Below are 20,756 nucleotides of genomic sequence, written 5' to 3' on the forward strand. Positions count from 1 at the left end.
TTCATCCACAATTATGTTGAACTAACACAAGTTTTTACTCAACTGTTGAAAATGGGTATTCCATTTTTCTAGGATGAGCTTGCTGATAAAGATTTTTACGCATTAAAACATGCACTGACTAATGCACCTTTATTGCATCCACCCGATTATCATCGAGACTATTTTATGTACTTAGCTGCATCTGATGCCATCATTGGCATGGTGTTAGTCCAAGAGGATGATTCTAGCAACAAACATGTGATTTACTATCTGAGTAGGAGTCTCACTAAAATTGAGATTAAATATGCACATGTGGAGAAGCTAGCCTTAGTAGATGTGCAAGATGTTTAACAATTCCGTCACTATATACTTCTCCAAAAAATAACTATCATTTCAGATTGCAACCCTATGATGTATATTCTCATGAAGCAACTGCTAGAGGAAAATACTTGAAGTGGATAGTCATTCTACAAGAGTTTGATCTGGAATTTAAAAAATCCAAATCAAAGAAATCCTTGGTCTTTGCTAAACTATTATGTGACTTCCCCCACAATGATATATAAATTGTAGCAGAATTTTCTTTTGCTAACGAATCTCTTTATTAGTACATTAGATCTATGGAACGAAGACATCATTATATTTCTCCAAACACAAAATTTTAGGCCTGAGTTATCTAAAATTGATCGTCTGGCGAATCTATTCTGACGTTGCTTAACTTTTCAAGAAGCCAAAAAAACTTTAAATGACTGCCACTCTCAAAGATGTGGTGGTCACATGTCTAGGTATGTTACTGCCCAAAAGATATAACGTGTTGGCTATTTTTGGTTGTCAATGTTTAAATACTGCATCACTACAGTCCTAAAATGCCATAATTGCCAAATTTATGATTGAAAAATGCGAGCACATCCCACTTCGCTTCACCCAATTGTATTTGTCGGTCCTTTTGCAAAATGGGGCATCGACTTCGTCACTTATAACCCTCACTCAGTTGGGGGGCATAGATATATCATCCTTGCAACTGATTATTTTACAAAATGGGCCAAGGTGATGCCTACATATAGAGACAATGGCAAAACGGCAACTATTTTCATTTTCAATCATGTGATTTCTCGGTTTGGCGTCCCACAACCTATTGTTACAAACCACAATACTCATTTTCGTAACTTTATGATGGTCAAACTGTTCGTGCAACTCGGCCTCCGCCATGAGAGCTCTACTTTGTATTATCCACAAGCTAATGGTTAGGTCAAAGCTATCAATAAAGTTTTAACCAATATGATTAAACGGATAGTTGGAATGTGTTGGGAAATTTAATTACTTAAATTTCTTTCATTAAATTATCAACCAGGGATACTCGTAAGCTTGTGATGATGCCAGCAAAACATATGCAGGAGTAGGCAACTAGTTCTATGTCTAACTAAATGATTCTAATTCAATATAATATGCAAGGGAAGAGGCTCCTACTTGAGGAGGTCCTGGTTGTCCTTCCCTATAGTATTATAGATTGAAAAGAAATCATTGATTACATAAAACCAAAACTTGAAATAAAGACAAGAGAATGAATTTTAATTGTTGTTCAGATTCAAATAGAGAGAGAGACTAACTTAGTCCCTTGATTGTCCCTTCATATACTGATCCAAACTAAAATAATATTCATTCATAAGCATAAGAAATGAAATAACTTGAAACTTAAAAGCAAAAGAATGAATTTCAATTATCATATAAATCAAATGGAGAGAGAGCCTAACTTAGACCCTTGGTTCTCCCCTCACATGCTGATAAGATTTTAATTTAAAACTCATTCATCAATCACAAACAAACCTTCAAAAATCTAAACAATTAAATGAATTATAAGATCTATTATGAAATAAAATGTTTCCTTGATCCTTTTAGAGTGAGCTCAATTCTCTTAATAACAAAGTGACAAAATATTCCATATACTACATTAAGACAACTTATATCTAAAACTATAGAATGGAAATTTATGTAAAATGAAGCTTTATTCTATTCTATCATAAGTTGGATACATGCTCCAAGAGTCCTCTCCTTTGGAATGGAGGAGGTACTACTATTTATACAATGGGATGAGATAACAAACTCATAATGATGATCCACTAATCTCTCTTTAGTTCCATACATCTCTCAACCATTTAGACACATAACCCCCTTTTTTCCTTGATCTTCTCCATGAGATCATGATCTTTTCCATGAAGCTTATCTTATCAAATTCGAATTTGATCATTCAAGGCCACATAAAGATGCCTTGGAAGCTTCCTTTGTACCTACACATGTCAGCAAACTCATTCTAATTGTTAGGTATAAGTATAAGCATATTATTTTCTAAAGTTTAACCATAACTCCACTTTAAAATGTTAAGATTTAATAAACTTTGGAAAAGCATAGTTATAACCCAATGATAAGGTAAATGTAATGATGTGGAGGTGGAATGGAGGTGACATGAAGGTAATATGGAAGTAATGTGAAGGTATTGATGAATAATGGAGTGAAAATAAGGACTATTTTGAGGCCCAATATACCACTAAACTGAAGGTATTGCATGTCCTCATGCAATCTATTACATTAATTTTTGATACTTGACCTTTGGCTTAAACTCTGCATAATATCATTTATTAACTTTTGCAAAGTGTTTTTGATGAACTGCAACTTGGTTGGTTCTTGTGTTTCAACCATATTTTGTTTGTTGCATTCAATTTTAATGTATGATCTTTGCATATTGGTAATGTGATTTTTATTACAGAGTATTTTTGTTAGAATGCATCATGGTTGGTTCTTATGTAACAACCATGATTGTGTTGGCATCCAATTAACTTTTAAATACTTTTGACAAAGCCATTTGTATGCTCATGTAATAGTGAATATATTTTGAAGGTAAGTGGGTTTTAGAATGTGATATATGAATATGGATGTTATATGAATGTGACAAAGTATGTATGTAAATGTATCCCTCCCCTTAAACGGATGGTTTTGGCAGTTATGTGAAATGAGGAAAGGAAGTGAAGTTTTTCCAAAAATTATTATTCTAACTTTTCAAGGAATTTAATGGTTAAAAGTTAGAAAATATCATACCTTAACTTACCCTTCCAAAAATGGATGAGAGTTGTGCACGTGTGGCTGCAAAAATGTTGTTCATAGTCTTCTTTACTTGGTTGTGAAAATGGTGGATGAAATCGAAAAAGTGAATCTTTTATTGTTGTTGCATCTGTTGCTAAATCTGTTGTTGGATCTTCTGCTGAATGTTCGGAATTTGCTGCTAAATGCGGCTGAAAATGTATAAGGCTTGGAAGGTATACAAAATACAGAAGTTACATTTCCCCCCTAGCCTTATTTAATGACTTGTCCTCAAGTCATGACAAACAATGAAAGGAAATCGACTTCATCTGCTACAAAATATGGGTCTTCAAGTCTTCAACGCTCGATGGCACAAATCTTACTATGTGATTAAATGTGTTGATGTCAAACATAGCAAGAAGTTGTTGAGTTAGTGGCCGTTAATGAATGCCCCTAGCAAACACAAGAGCTCCCACCATTGATTCCAATGGGAGTCAGGATGCCTAACACATCTTTGTAGGTACAAATAAATTTGTCGTGGTCAAGTAACCTACAATATCCAATGAATAAGGGATATTAATGTACTCCCATTTTTCATTGGCAAGAGTACTTGCCATTAAGGCATGCAAGCCTCTAGGTGTTTTTACAAAGTTAATTAGACTCTAGGACTTTGACTCAATGATATCCATAGAAGCAGGGTTTTATTTGTGGAAATGAAGGGGAATGGTAATGACATGGAGAATGACAATAAGCTTGTAAGGAATGGATGTAAGGAAATGCATGGTGTATGAATAAGAACTCTTGCTGTGAAAAATGGATATGGAAATGTCACGATTTATGGATTTACAATTGGTGGAATTCAAAATTTGTTTCAAAAAGAGAGGTGCAAGGTAGTGGTTGTGGAGTTGGATTTGCCTTTACAATTTTTCATTAATTTTGTCTTTAGAAGATCATTTGTCGTCACAATGTAATCTCCTTAATGATCACTTGATTATCCTATAACCTGTAAAAAAAACTTGGCAGAAATCAAACATAAGTGTGTTCAAGAAGAAATGGTCAGTTCCTTTATGATTCTTACGCAAAAATTTCATACCAAATAAAACAAATTAAGGAAAATAAAAGTGTTGAAATTAACTCAATTCATGATATTATTATCAATCCATTCTTAAAAATAATCATGAAAAGTAATACTCCCTGTTTGTGTCAAATAACTCCTGAAATGTTCTCGGCAAAAAGATTGATTCTCTCAATTTGCATGTCACCAAATTTTTATTTTATGCCAATATCCTACACATACCAATATTCACCCTTTAAATCCTTCAAAACATAACTGTCACAACACATAACAATTTTTTTATTTTTATTTTTATTAATAAAAAAATTATAAACAATCATAACCTAACATTATAAAACAATATATTAATACAATCATATATTAATATATATCCTAATAACATAACAAACATTAAATAAAAATTAAATAACATGACAAACATTAAATGAAAAATATATATACAACAAATTATAATTAAAAATATAACAAATTACAACTATATTAATACAATTATAACCTAACATAACAAATATTAAATATATACAACAAATTACAATTAAAAATATAATAAATAACAACAAATTACAACTATAACAATTAATACAATTATAACAACATATTAATATATGAATATATTAATACGATTATAACAACAAACATTATAAGAAATTCGAATTAAATACAAACCAAAAAAACGCAAAACAAAACGCAAATGAAAATGCAAAACATGGGATTGAAGGCATATGGAGGTTTTTTCATTGAGGCAGGATATGAACGGCCACGTTGGTGGTGGAGAAAGCGGTGGAATGAAATTATTCACAAAATCTATTGAGGATTATCATGATCAATTGTGATCTTTTCCTTCTGTAAAAATCCTTAAAGTTGTTTCAATTTTTTACCTTGAAAAATGCATTCTTCAAGAATTCATCGCCTTTTAGTGGTGGAAAAGTGCACCACTCTCATTGATCTGCCTACTCAGTTTTACTGATATCAGCCCACGCATAGCACGAGTAAGAGAGGCCATCTTCTGGTTTTCTTCCTTGTGTCACGCTTTTCTGTTTCCAACCATTCCTCTAACACCGGAGAAAGAACTACATTTTCAGAGATTATTCCTTCAACACAGGAGAAAGGATTATTGTGCCCGTCATCGCTATTCTAGAAGATCGACCAACAACCTTGAGAACAACCAAAGTGAAAGTAGGTCTGTGAAATATCATGCGCAATGTCATGGAATTCTCACTTCTAATTGTTGTTTTTATCAACCCTTTTTATCAGCCCTTTTAATGTAGCTATAGAACTGCGTCTTTCCCAGGGCATTCTATGAAAGTAAGGAAGGAGAAATTAAAATGGTTGGCGTGAATTTGCCGGTGCAGAGAGTGATTCTTTAGGGAGATTAATGAAGTAGCAGCTCTGTAAATTGACGGTCTCACTTGAATCTAATAATAAATTTTATTATTATTATTATTTATCGATATGGTTGCTTGAATCTCATCTATAATTGTTTTGCTTCAGCGTATATGTTTATTGAGCCTGCATGAACCTATAAGCATCTGAACAGACTGATTGGATGGCCAAATTCATATGGGACCAACTCATCTCCATTCTATGCACTTTCTCCTTATGAACCCAAATTCTCAATTCAAATAGAAGTTTACTATCATACACAATACTGAAATCAAGCTTTCTCAGCCACTTAGGGTTGGAGCGAGAATGACAGAAAAATACAGGGTCACAACTTAGATTGATAAAAGCCCAGGGAATGAAAAGACTTTAATTTTGAGACCAAATAATTGATGAAAATCCCATTGTAGCTAAATGCGTCTTCGCTGAAGATGTTGTGATCGGTCATCATCTCTGCCCCAAGGAATTCAAATCCTTCCACGGCCAGCGCTTGAAAATTCAACTTCAGACAGTATGACACATGCTCATTTGATGTGCGGGTTGCGATAACGTGAAAATCTTGCCATCACTGATACACCGTCTCTTCACTGTCCAACCATCCAATATTTTTTCCATTTGACATTTGCCTACATCATCGGCCAATGATCTCACCTCAACGTACTTTAACACAATCCATAATTTCCAATAAAGATTAGATTCACTTTTTTTATGTTTTTTGTGTTATTTTTTAACGTGATTTGTGTTTTGTTATTTTATTTGTTTTGTTCGAGAAGCTGGAACTAGATAAAAAAATTGCAAAATCTAACAATCATATGTGCATTAATAATGCCATTGATTTCTTTCAATATGCTGTGAATTTTAGTTTGAATAGAAAATTAATTTGTTGCAGCAGATTGATATTGCAATCTTGCAAATTTCTTATAATCTATAGAATGTGCAGCTCAATTGTCCAGCGAGAGTTTTTTATTTGAAATAAATGGATAGATTTTCTAATCTTCTTGATCGCACGAATTGCAAGAAGAGAGCATACTAATCTCTTGATTTATTTTTATTTATGCAGGTTAGCGTGGATGGATAATAAACACAATCAAGATCTGCGATCAAAACTTGCATTATGTACACTCTTTCTGCAATGTCGCGGGAGCGTTTAGACTCTCAGAAGACAAAGCTTTCCGATAATCAAGCTCCTGGCCTACCCGTGATACAGAAACAAGATATAGAAATGTGATGATGAAGCAGCTCTTTTAAGTTATGCATGATGATTTTTTTAATTAAAAAACAAGACTAAAGGAAAATTCTATGAGATATTGTTTTATTTTTAATTTTAATCTATTCTACTTTAACTTGATAGATTTTTTTATTACCTAGGTAAAAGAATGGTTCCAATGAAGCCATCTACTGATTAAAAGTTTGAACATGCTCACATCACGATTTAAACTTTTTACCTTATGATTTACAAGTATGTGAGTAACTTGTCTTAGAGTTGGCTCAAGGTTATTGTCCTTGCTCTCGAAGAAGTACCTGTTCAACATCTTCAATTTTCTCATCTGTAAATGGATTAGTAAGAAATGGGGGGTTTTAAAAAGACTGAATTTAAAACTAGCTAAATACTAAAACATTAGAAAGATCAAACTTGAACTCCTTTATGAAGATCCTGCTGTCACCAAGTTTCACAAGTTAGTTTTTCCAAAGAAAAACACTGGTACTTAATTAAATTCATAATGCCTAATCTCTTAGCACCATCCCCAGCAATGGTGCCAAAATTTTGGGCAATTTAATTACTTAAATTGCTTTCATTAAATTATCAACCAGGGATACTCGTAAGCTTGTGATGATGCCAACAAAACATATGCAAGAGTAGGCAACTAACTCTATGTCTAACTAAATGATTTCTGATTCAATATAATATGCGAGGGAAGAGGCTCCTAATTGAGGAGGTCATGGTTGTCCTTCCCTATAGTATTATAGATTGAAAAGAAATCATTGATTACATAAAACCAAAACTTGAAATAAAGACAAGAGAATGAATTTTAATTGTTGTTCAGATTCAAATAGAGAGAGACTAACTTAGTCCCTTGATTGTCCCCTCATACACTGATCCAAACTAAACTAAGATTCATTCATAAGCATAAGAAATGAAATAACTTGAAACTTAAAAGCAAAAGAATGAATCTCAATTATCATGTAAATCAAATGGAGAGAGAACCTAACTTTGACCCTTGGTTATCCCCTCACATGCCGATAAGATTTTAATTTAAAACTCATTCATCAATCACAAACAAATCTTCAAACATCTAAACAATTAAATGAAATAAGATCTATTATGAAATAAAATGTTTCTTTGATCCTTTTAGAGGGAGCTCAATTCTCTTAACAACAAAGTGACAAACTATTCCATATACTACATTAAGACAACTTATATCTAAAACTATAGAATTGAAATTTATGTAAAATGAAGCTTTATTCTATTCTATCATAAGTTGGATACATGCTCCAAGAGTCCTCTCCTTTGGAATGGAGGAGGTACTCCTATTTTTACAATGGGATGAGATAACAAGCACATAATGATGATCCACTAATCTCTCTTTAGTTCCATACATCTCTCAACCATCTAGACACATAACCCCCTTTTGTCCTTGATCTTCTCCATGAGATCATGATCTTTTCCATGAAGCTTATCTTATCAAATTCGAATTTGATCATTCAAGACCACATAAATATGCCTTGGAAGCTTCCTTTGTACCTACACATGTCAACAAACTCATTCTATTTGTTAGGTATAAGTATAAGCATATTATTTTCTAAAGTTTAACTATAAATCCACTTTAAAATGTTAAGAATTAATAAACTTTGGAAAAGCATAGTTATAACCCAATGATGAGGTAAATGTAATGATGTGGAGGTGGAATGGAGGTGACATGAAGGTAATATGGAAGTAATGTGAAGGTATTGGTGAATAATGGAGTGAGAATAAGGACTATTTTGAGGCCCAACAGTATGCATAAAGGAAACTAGCACTCTATGCTCTTTTCACCACTGTGGGCTTACCACACTATTGTAAAAACATCAACCGGTTTTACCCCTTTTCAAATCATTTATGGTTTGATAGCTGTATTACCTATTGAATGTGAAATTCCATCTCTTAAATTAGCTATCGAATTATTACTTGCTACCTCTGGAAAGAAGAACACTTTGTAAATTTAGACCATCTAGATGAAAAACTTTGTAATGTCATATTGGCTAGCGAAGCTTACCAAAAATGTGTCAAAGCCCAATACGATCAAAACGTTAATCCTAATACATATTCAGAAGGTGACCTAGTCTTGGTATATGATCAAACTCATGAAAAATTAGGTGCAAGGAATTTCGAGCCCATGTGGCATGGCCCTTACATCATAAAAATTGTATTAGCTAAAGGTGCCTATGAGTTGATTGATTATGATGGTGTTATTTTAGGAAAGCCTAGAAATGGTCTTTACCTAAAGAAATATTTTGCATAAAATTTTGGTGAATATTTGTACATTATTTACCATTTTTAGGTATGTGTGATAAAACAATGTTTTTTACTACTTCTCCTGCTTTTCTCATTTTTTACACATGATTTGAAGATGTCAACATTTTCTCTGACTTTATTGGATTTGCTGATGGTGCTAGTCATAGTACTCCGAATTTATCTTCCACAACCTGGGTTATCTATTCACCCAGTGACGAGCTAGTCTCTATTCTCAAAACATGTCTCGGTCAAACAACAAACAATATAGCAGAATATAATGTAGTCATTGATCTATTAGCTTATGCCATTACATTTGGTATCCGACATTTGATTGCTAGGTTAGATTCACATCCTATAGTATTACATTTAAACGGTGTCTATTGAGTAAGGAGTCCAACCATGTTAAGGATGTTTTTATGAGTCAGTCTCTTGGAAAGGCAATTTGATTATATGAATATCAACACATTTTGAGATATTTAAACACATTGAAAGATGCATTGGCGAATCATGTGTTAAATAGACATTTGCTGCATTTTTAAATTAAAAAAATTATTCATTCATACATTGATCAAGCTAAACATAGATAAAAGTAGCAGATTTTTCATTAAAATAGAGTTTGGGTGTGTCTACAAAATATGTCATCCGAGGACATAAGGCCTCATGGCCTTTTATTTTTTGAATAATGTTGACACCAAAAAGTAAAAAATGGTCATAGAAACTAGAAAATATAGGCATGGTGATGCTCATGATAACCCACAATAGCATGAGAAAATCGACGCAACAAACATCTGAGAGGCATAGGAACTCCAACCACATGCCTCTGATAGGCACATGGAATGTCATCAACTCTAGTCTCTGGGATGTTGGAATTCAACCTCTCAAGGTTGTGCTCCAACTCTATTAGGATGTCATTTGCCTCTAGGTTCACTGCCACAACTACCATAGGCTTCTCATCTCATCACATCTCGGCTAGTCAGGTTGGACCCACATCTTCACATGCATTTCAGACAATTGGCCTCTGAAGACAAAAAAACTTAAAATTTTTAAATTTTTAAAATATGACAAAATGAGAAATTCTTACCTAGATCACCCCATTGAGCTTCGGTTGGAAGTGGGATAACAGGGTCACCTCTATAATGTAGGAATTTACAGGGTAAGTTCCTCAGACAGAACACCAAAAAGGACACCGCTCACAACCAGATCGCAGATCAATACACCAGTATTTTGACGTGGTTAAAACCCTCAAAGAGGGAAACAGTCCACGGCCTGAGCCAATGCGGCCATTTTAGGCAATTTATTAATAAAAGAATGAAAATTTACATATGTTTCTCTCATGCACGGATTACCCTACAAATGACCCTCCATGCGCTATAAATAGAAATCATGGACCAATCAGGTGTCAAGCCACGGATCAAGTGTCGGTAATACCGAGGAGAGAATGAACCGTCAGATCACTACATATCGTGACCGTCGAATTGTAAGTTACAAAATGTGTTTGCTGCGCTGATGTTGGACTGGATCTTTGCATAGCTGAATGGCACTTTGATTATCACACCAAAGTGTAGTCGGATGCTACTGCTCAAAGCCAAACTCTGACAGGATCTGACGAAGCCACAAGGCTTCCTTACTAGCTTCTACGGCACCACGTTACTCTGCTTCTGCTGATGAAAGAGAAATGGCAGCTTGTTTCTTACAAGCCCATGTAATAGGTCCTGAACCAAGAGTGAACACATAACCGGCAGTAGACTTCCGATCATCAGGGTCACCAGCCCAATCGGAATCAATGAAACCAACCAATAGAGGAGCTGCTTTGGCACTGTAATGAATCCCAAACTGAACTGTACCTTGAACATAACGAAGTATTCTTTTAGCTACTTTCCAATGACTTTCACAGGGGTTTTGCATGAACCGAACAACAAGGTCAACAACAAAGGAAAGGTCAGGACGAGTATGGGTTAGATACAAAAGTTTTCCTACAAGTTGACGGTATAAGGTAGCATCAACTTCAGGAGAATTACAAGTGACTGAAAGTTTGACTCCAGCCTGAAAGGGAGAAGGGGCTGGCTTACAGTCTTCCATATGAAAGTGACATAGAATATCACAAGCATACTTGGACTGGGAAAGGAAAATACCCTCCTTGGATTGCAAGACTTGAAGACCGAGAAAATAGTGTAAGTGTCCTAAGTCTGTCATTTCAAATTTCCTTTTAAGGCTAGACTTCACATGGTTTATAAGGTTGGGATCACTACCAATAAGGATAAGATCATCAACATAAAGAACAAGGATGATAAGAGAGTTGCCCACTTTCTTGGTGTAGACAGTGTTGTCAGAATGACACCTAGAAAAGCCAGATTCTAAAAGAAAGCTATCCATTTTGGCATACCAAGCCTGAGGAGCTTGCTTGAGACCATAAAGGGATTTCTTAAGTCAACATACAATGTTGGAGTCTATTTGTATGAAGCCAATGGGTTGTTCCATATAGATTTCTTCATGCAAGTCCCCATGCAAGAAGGCAGATTTAACATCCATCTGATGGACTTCCCATTTGAAAGAGGCAGCAAGGGAAAGAACAAGGCGGATAGAGTTCATTTTGGCAATAGGGGAGAAGGTTTCAGTGTAGTCAATGCCTTCAAACTCTGAAAAACCTTTAGCAACAAGACGAGCTTTATGTTTATCAACTTTCCCATCTGTTCCATACTTGGTTCTGTAAACCCATTTGCATCTAACAAGTTTTCGTCTCTTTGGTAGAGGAACAAGATCCCGTGTATCATTTGCCAACAATGAATGATATTCTTCATTCATAGCTGCTTCCCAATCTGGATGGCCTGAAGCTTCTGCAAAGGTGTCAGGATCATAATTTGTTGGAGCTTGAGCCAGTAAAGAAGAGGCTCTCTCGTACTGAGAACGTGTACATCGTTGATCTGTAGGATCACCGGCAAGATCACCTGCTGCATCTCGAGTAGCACGAACCCATTTTGGAAGCTCAGGAGCTGAAGGAGGATCCTGAGATGGTGGGGGAGGATTGTCATTCTCACTTTCATCATCTGAAGAAGAAATGTTTTCAAAGGTAGAAGAGATAGGGAGAGGTGGCACATCCGCCGGACTACGCTCGCAGGCCGATATATTTTCATCAAATTTTACATCTCTTCTAATAATAACATTTGTAGACTTAAATGGAATAAGTCTATAGCCTTTGACATCTTCAGAATATCCAACAAAAGTACATTTTTCACTCTTAGGTTCTAAAGGTTTATGCTTTTCATCTGGAATATGGGCCCACGCTTCACTTCCAAAAACACGAAAGTGACTTACATCTGGTTTGATTGAGCTCCATGCTTCTTCTGGAGTGATATTCTTTAAAGCCTTAGTAGGAGTGCGATTTATTATGTAATTTGCACAGTTAATTGCTTCTGCCCAAAAACTAAGACCAAGTCCTTTAGATTGTAGCATACAATTAGCCATTTCCTTTAAGGTGTGATTCTTCCTTTCAGCTACACCATACCTAACTCTATACTAGACCAAGTTGTACTTAACTATTTCCTATGTGTCGGAATATCCTAACATATAATCTATCCCGACATATGGAAAGTCCTTGATTGGAAAAATCTGGTGGCTTAGCTAGTAAAAAAAGTATGTCATATACCTCACTACAAGACTGTCACCACCATGGTGTGACATCAGTGCAACCCATCTCATCAAACGTGGATCCCTCGAACCTCCCTCGTTTTCCCGAATATGTTGTGGCCAAAGAATAGGAACCCTTTCTAGGGTAAGCAACTTAATGGTACCGTAACCGAAATTTTTCAGTTCACCATTATTGCACCTAGTCAGTTGACCCTTCATATTTACCACTACTGCCTCGCACCAGTTGTATACCATGGACTCCAAGCATTCCATGGTCATTTGCATTTGTGCCCAGGTGGCTAGATGGAGGGCAGCACTACCACAATTTTCAAACAGTGAAAGCAATGGTCCTCAAGGGTAAAATTTTGATGGATTGAATGTCAATCCACCCATCTTTGGGTAGTGCACCCCAACAAAAGTGCCATAGGTATCCATCAATGGTGTCTCCCCCTACTCTCGATCCAAATAGTGAAAGATCGCCCACCCAATGGGATAACCCAGTCAAGAAATAGATTTCATTAGCATCAATGGTGAGGCGACGATCAACAATCACAAAACACTATTCTTGGGCATTCCAGATCCTCACCAACCATGTCATTAGATATACCTGGGCTTTCATCCTAGGGATTAACTAGTATTTCAAGAGGCCAAAATTCTTGAGAGCTTGCAAAATGTCCAGATCGCCCAAAGCAGCCAAATCATTGGATTCATGCTCGCTTTCCCTCCGTTACACTTTTTAGCAAGAAAATGACCTGAAATGATGATTTTAAAGCAGTTAGAAGATTTTTTGAAACTCGTTTCATGTTTTTTGGGCTTCAAAATTTGTTTTAAAAATAACCCATGGTGCCTGTGTGACCACCATTTTATGGACAGGGTGCAGTTGTGCAGAAATTTCCAGCATAATTCCATGCAAGCAGATAATTTTCGTATGGAAAATTTTATTGGCTTGCGCGGGCCTGATTGGGCAAAACCTGTGCAGGGCCGAGATGCATTTTTGGGCAAATATTTGTACCAAAAGACCAAATGAAAGCTTAAAATGAAAAAATAAATGGACAGAAAGCTAAGTTATGCAGAGATCTTCTACCTGGAGGAAACGACGCATGATTTCATCCACTGATTGGCTTGGAATTAGTCCTAGACGTTTCGCGGTAAAATCCCCTCTCTCTGCTCTGAACTGGTGAAAATGCAAATGGTAAAAAAAAATTACTTTTTCCCACTTTTATAATTTTTTTAGCTTAAAAATATTATATTTTGAATCTTTTTAAGAGGGAAAACACCTTTTGGAGTAGTAATGACAGGTTATTGAGTTTAAATGTGCAGGATTGTTTACGGAGTCAAGATGAATCATTTTTTACATTTTAGCAAACTTTTATCGCTTTTTATGCTCTTTAAAAGTTATGAAAAGTGAAAAATCATGAGTCTTCATTGAAGCCCTTTTCATACTTTTTCAAAACGAAAAGATTTCTAAGTACTTGCTTGTTCTAACTTGTAAAATTAAATGAACAATCGCCCACTCAATATAAGTTTACCCCTTCTACGAAGAGCTAGGAATATTTACAAAAAAGGTATACGTTGATCAAACATGGTCAATAAAGTTATCTCTTGTATTATTTTATCCTTTTTCATATCTGAGAGACTAAACTGACGAAAAATACCCTGATGGAGTCTACTTTTATTTTTCTTATGACTCTCTAAAAAATAAAAACATCGAGCTTTACTTTCTTCGGGCTCGTTAAAATTTTACGGTTAAAGAGCTGAATGAGTTTTTATTTTTGTATCTTTTTCAAAAATCTTAAAAGAAAATGACATCGAGTTACACCTTTACTAGTCTCTGTTGGACACAGATTGTCATTGATGTCAATATGGCAATATTTGACTTGCGATCACCGATAGCGATATTGCATCTAACCTCCGCCAAGGGAAAACCCCGATTGTGATGAACAATCGCGGACCCGACGAGAATATCAATTGTTGTTTAATACCATATCGCGTCCGCAGGAGGATCAGCCGATCAGCCATCGACGATGTTATGAGGTCACTATATAAAGAACTTTGGGAAGTTGGGATTTCCGATTATAATAATTTTGTGGAGGAGCGGACCCGATGTTGTTTAAATGCGGGTGTAATATTTCCTGAATTCTGCCCCTTTAGTCTTTTCAACTGTTTCGCACATATTTCCTGTGTAATCAAGTTATTTGTGTTGTGTGGGGTTTTGGGCCGAAAGGCCTATGATAACTGTTCTGATGAATCAGAAGGAAGAGTGTCAGTTACATGGGGTGTATCAGGGTGATGGAGATTATGATTGGAGCATAACATGTCTGTTAAATGAAACAGTCTTGGTGGATGCCTGTTATCATTGAAAAAAATGGGTCTGTGTTACAGTTTTAAAACACAGTGACCGTAAAGCCAAGAAGTTGCATGGAAAGCCAGTACAGAGGAAACCACAGTGACCAAGGAGGGAAGCTGAAAGATCAAGCGAGTCAGAGGAAATGACAGCGACCGAGAAGGAGGCTAAAGAGGTGGTGGAAAGAGGAAAAGAAGAGTCAGAGGCATCTGAAATACATATAAAACAGTAAAAACATAGAGTTGTTGGTGTTGTTGTTGTGATGAATAACCTGAGCGGGAGATAGTGGAAGCAGCAGAGGCAAAAGAGGCAGCAAAAGCAGTGGAGGCTGTAGAGGTAGTAGAAGCAGCAGAGGCATGAGAGTAGAAGTGAGAGAACCTCAGCTGAACAGAGTGCAGCAGCATACCAGTGTATACCAAAGTTCGGTTGGAGCCCAAGAGGTTGGAGCCTCAGAACTGAACAGGACTAAAGTCATTAGGGGTAGGTGCTCCTAGGTATAGAACCACTGCTAAACAGAGTTGTTGCTCTAGAGGTTGGAGCCTCACTGAAGTCCAAGTTGGAGCTTGGCAACTATTCACAGTCAAATATGTATGTATATTGTATTTATTTCATTGCACTGTCTTGAGTTTTAATAAAAGAATTTATTCCAGCTGTTGATTTCTGTGTTATTTGTATACATATACATATCTATATATGCTTTTGGAAATCACTAGAACAATTAAAAAATAATAAGAAATACTGATTCAGCCCCCCCCTCAGTATTTCCAACAATTGGTATCAGAGCATGGTTCTTCATACTAGCCTAACAGCTTGAAAAAGGATCCACAGCCATGATGAGAAATCACGAAGCATCAGGAAGACCTCCTTTGTTCGATGGCACTAACTTTGGTTTCTGGAACAAAAGAATGACCTACTACTTAATGTCCCTTGGACCTGAAGTCTGGCATTTTGTTCAAAATGAATACCAAACGACTTCCACTCTTCCAATAGACCAAGGCGATAGGAAAGCCTACATCGTAAATGCAAAGGCCATGAACTCCATCACTAGTGGAATCACTAATTCTAAGTTTACAAAAATCATGTACTGTACCTCTGCCAAAGAAATGTGGGAGAAGCTAGTTGGCTTGTGCGATGGAGACTCAAAAGTCAAAAAGGCAAAGCTTCAAACTCACATAAGACAACTTGGAAGTTTGAGGATGGAAGATGAAGAAGATATTGCAGCATACCTCCTCCGAGTAGCTGAAGTGGTAAATTCCCTGAAAGGATTGGATGAAAAAGTGGAAGAAAGTACCATTGTTCGAAAGGTATTAAGGTCTCTTCCAGACATATTTGACTCCAAAATAAGCGCTATAGAAGAAGCAAAGGATCTAGATACCCTCAAAATGGATGAAATCCATGGAATTCTCACTGCCTACGAAATGAGGAAAGGTGGCCCAAGCTCCAAAGATGTAGCATTCAAGGCCTCAAAGTCAAAGAAAGGGAAAGAAAGGAATGATTGTAGTGATGAGTGAGATGTGGAATCCGAATTGGCTCAATATGTACAAAAGCTGAAGAGAGGATCTATGCTTAAAGGCAAGTATCCTCTTATCTGTTTTAAATGTGGTAAAATAGGTCATTATGCAGCAAGATGTCCTCATAAACATGACAATGATGATGAAGGAAATTCTAAAAGAATGGCACATAAAAAGAAAGGTCTCAATAAGAAAAACTTCCTCTCCAAGCAAGATGAGTCTGATGAGGATGAGTTTAAGGTCATCATAAAGAAATCAGATGAGGAAAGTGAATGATGAAAGCCAAGAAACATTATTCATGGCACTCACAGATGATGATGACTCAAGGCTAGAAGGAAATGTAGATGAACTGTTAATAAGCGCCATTGAAGATGAGAAACTACAGAACAAAGTCATTTCTCTCAAAGTGGAAAATGAGGAAATAAGAAGGAGAGAAGATCTCTTGGAAGCAAAGCTTAAAGAAAAAGAAGAGACTTGTGAGGAATGTGAGGCCGAAATAGTGTCTCTAAGAAAGGAGTTGGAGCAAATTAAAAAGGGTTGTAAAAGCTCTCAAATACTTGAGACTATTCTGAAAAATCAAAAACCTCAACATGACAAGTTTGGAATAGGTTTCAAAGGAGAATCCTCAAGCACTAAGAATAGTGCGAAAAGCTATGCCGATGCACTTTCTTGCAATCCAAAAGATGAAAAAGTATGTTATCAAAAGTGCATCCCAGATCCCAAGAATGAAGAGAGAATTGCTCCAAAGAAGAGTGTGGAGTTGAATCATGGACACTACAACAAATACAAACCTGTACTCCACCAAGGGCCCATCGCAAACCCAAAGAACAAGGAAGGAGTAATTCCCAGGAAGGAAATCGACTCAAACCATGGTTGCTTCAACAAGCACAAAACCATCTTCTTAGACACTGCTTTCACTATAAAAAATTCGGTCATCAAGCCAGACATTGTATGGCTCGCAGAAGTGAAAAGATAATGATCGAATCATCAACTCATATGCCCCTAAAAGGCAGGTACAAATCAAAACCTTCAATTCATTTGATCCCTTGACCAAATTTGATCTGATTTGCTCTTACTGCTACAATAATGGACACTATGAACAAGACTGCCCACTCAAAGGAAGAAAAACAAGTATCAAGAACTCCAGCATGGACAAGTGCAGCCTGGCTCTATATGCTCAAAATAATGGAAACCAGTGGTTTGTAGATAGTGGGTGCTCCAGACACATGACAGGAGATAGAAAGAAGTTTGTCTAAGAAAGGGAATGTGTCCTTTGGAAGCGGATCTAGTAGAATTGCAGGAAAAGGAATAGTTACTCTGATCAATGGAAAAGGAAAAGCTCAAGATGCTCTGCTGGTTGACGGACTCAAACAAAACCTCCTAAGTGTCAACGAAATCTGTGATCAAGGACATAAGGTTGTTTTCAGCACCAAAGACTGTGAAATAAGGAAATATGTCTCAGGGAAACTTGTGGCAAAAGGGGTAAGAACACTAGACAACATTTACATTTTGAACAAGATTCAAGAAAATAAATGCTACTTGAGTCAGACAAATGAAAGTTGGTTCTGGCACAAGCGACTTGGACATACAAGCTTCGAAAATTTGATCAATATCAACAAGATTAAAGCTGTATGAGATATCCCAAGGCTGTCCAAACCAAGTCAAGCAGTATGTGGTCTATGTCAACATGGAAAGCAAACCAGAATCAGCCACAAGACAAAGGAGCTCTCTACATCGAAGCCCTTGGAGATCCTCCATGCTGATGTGTGTGGGCCAACTAGAAATCAAGCACTCGAAGGAGAAAGGTACTTTGTGTTATTTGTTGATGATTATACTAGAATGATGTGGATATATTTCATAAAGTATAAATCTAAAACTTTTGATTGTTTTAAGAATCTAAAAGCCCTTGTAGAAAATGAAAAAGATTCAAAAATTAAGTGCCTCAGAACAGACAGAGGAGGAGAATTCACATCAAACGAGTTTAGCGAGTTCTGTAATATTCATGGAATTAAAAGGGAATTCTCGGCTGTCAGAACACCTTAGCAAAATGGGGTAGTTGAAAGACGAAACCGAACATTCCAAGACATGGCAAGAACTATGCTATTAGCAGTAGACTTACAACCTAGATTCTGGAAAGAAGCAGTAGGGACAACTGTCCATACACTAAATCGAACTCAATTAAGGCCAAATTGTGATAAAAACCCTTATGAGCTATGGAAAGGAAGACCTGCTTCGGTGAAGTACTTCAAGATATTTGTAAGCAAGTGCTTCATAAAAATAAATGATGGCTCACCTGGAAAGTTTGATTCTCGGGTTGATGAAGGGATATTTCTTGGATACTCTACACAGATCAAGGCTTACAAGTGCTACAATTATCGACTGAAGAAAATAGTGGAAAGCATTGATGTAAAGGTTGATGAAGATCTTCCAGAAAGGGAAATTGAAGAACATGAAGATAACTCTCTCATTGAAGAAGAAGAACCTAAAGAAGAAGAAATAGATGACGAAGAAGAAGAAGGAGAAGAGGAAAGAGAACCACCTAATACCCCTTCAAAGATGAAGTATGTCCGAAGAAAACATCCAGAAGAGCCGATAAGTGGAGATAGAGATGAAGGTGTGCAGACCTGAAGAAGGATGACAATCACACCCAAGGGAAAAGTCATTGCCCTCCTATCTATGATAGAACCAGAAACATTTGCAGAAGCAAGTAAGGATCCTCGTTGGGTAAAAGCCATGGAAGAAGAAATGTCCCAAATTGAGAAGAACAAGACATGGGAGCTGGTACCTCATCCAAAGGACAAAAACATAATAGGAACCAAATGGGTGTTCAAAAATAAATGAATGAGGAAGGACAGGTTATCAGAAACAAGGCAAGACTTGTCTGCAAAGGCTATTCACAAATTGAAGGAATTGACTTTGAAGAGACATTTGCACCAGTGGCCCGTATGGAAGCTATCAAAATGTTCTTGGCATTTTATTGTTCAAAATGATTCAAAATATATCAAATGGACGTGAAATTAGCATTTTTAAATGGGGAACTCAAGGAGGAAGTCTACATGGAGCAGCCAGAAGGTTTTGATCTAGCAGCAGAAAGGACTTAGTTTGTAAGTTGAAAAAGGCTTTATATGGGTTGAAACAAGCTCCTAGAGCTTGGTATGCAAGACTGGATCACTATCTACAACAACAAGGCATCAAAAAAGGAGTGGCTGGAAGCAATCTATACATAAAGACAAATCAAGGTAAGTTACTAGTTGCTCTTGTTTATGTGGATGATCTGATTTTTGCTAGTAATAATGATGAAATGAGCCATGAATTTTCTCAAGGCATGTCAAAAGAGTTTGAGATGTCAATGATAGGAGAGTTGTCCCACTTCCTTGGACTTCAAGTATCTCAAACTAGAGCAGGATTTGGTATATCTCAAACCAAATATCTAAAAGACATGCTCAAAAAATATGGAATGGAGGACTGTGCACCCGTGAGCACACCTATGACCACAAACTGCAAATTGAGCAAAGATGATGACTCCCCTCTAGTAGATGCAACTCATTACAGGTCAATGATTGGAGCCCTTCTATACTTAATAGCTACACGACCAGACATAATGCAAGCAGTAGGAATGGTGGGAAGATTTCAATCTGCTCCTAAACAATCCCATTTATTAGCTGTAAAAAGAATTCTCAGATATCTGAAGGGAACTTCTGATTTCGGTCTTTGGTACCCAAAAAAATCAACACTGACTGTAACTACATACATTGATTCTGATTGGGCTAGAAGTATAGATGATCGAAAAAGTACTAGTGAAATGCATTCTTCATAGGAGACTGTTTGGTTTCTTGGCTAAGCAAAAAACAATCATCCATATCATTATCCACAGCCGAAGCTGAGTATATTGCTACAGTAGACTATTGTACTCAGATACTATGGATGAAGGAAGCCCTAAAAGATCTCGACATATGTACAGATCAACCAATTAGCATTTATTGTGACAACACAAGTGCTATCAGTCTCAACAAAAATCCAGTGATGCACTCAAGAACCAAACACATACCAATCAAGCATCATTTCCTCCATGAGCAAGTAGCTGAACAAAACATCGTCCTGGAGCATATTAGTAAAAAGGAGCAGATAGTTGATATTTTCACAAAACCTCTTTCTCGAGAAGCATTCAAACATCTGCGTAAAAAGATGGGGGTTATTTCTTTATCATCACTCAAGTTCATTCATAAAGATGCAGCAGGACAGGGGGAGCAGTTTGACAGGGGGAGTCCATATGCATTCCTT

Source organism: Pinus tabuliformis, chromosome 5_2 (assembly GCF_031772625.1).
Source record: "Pinus tabuliformis cultivar Carrire ecotype Pingquan chromosome 5_2, CPIR1, whole genome shotgun sequence".
Classification (NCBI taxonomy): Eukaryota; Viridiplantae; Streptophyta; class Pinopsida; order Pinales; family Pinaceae; genus Pinus; species Pinus tabuliformis.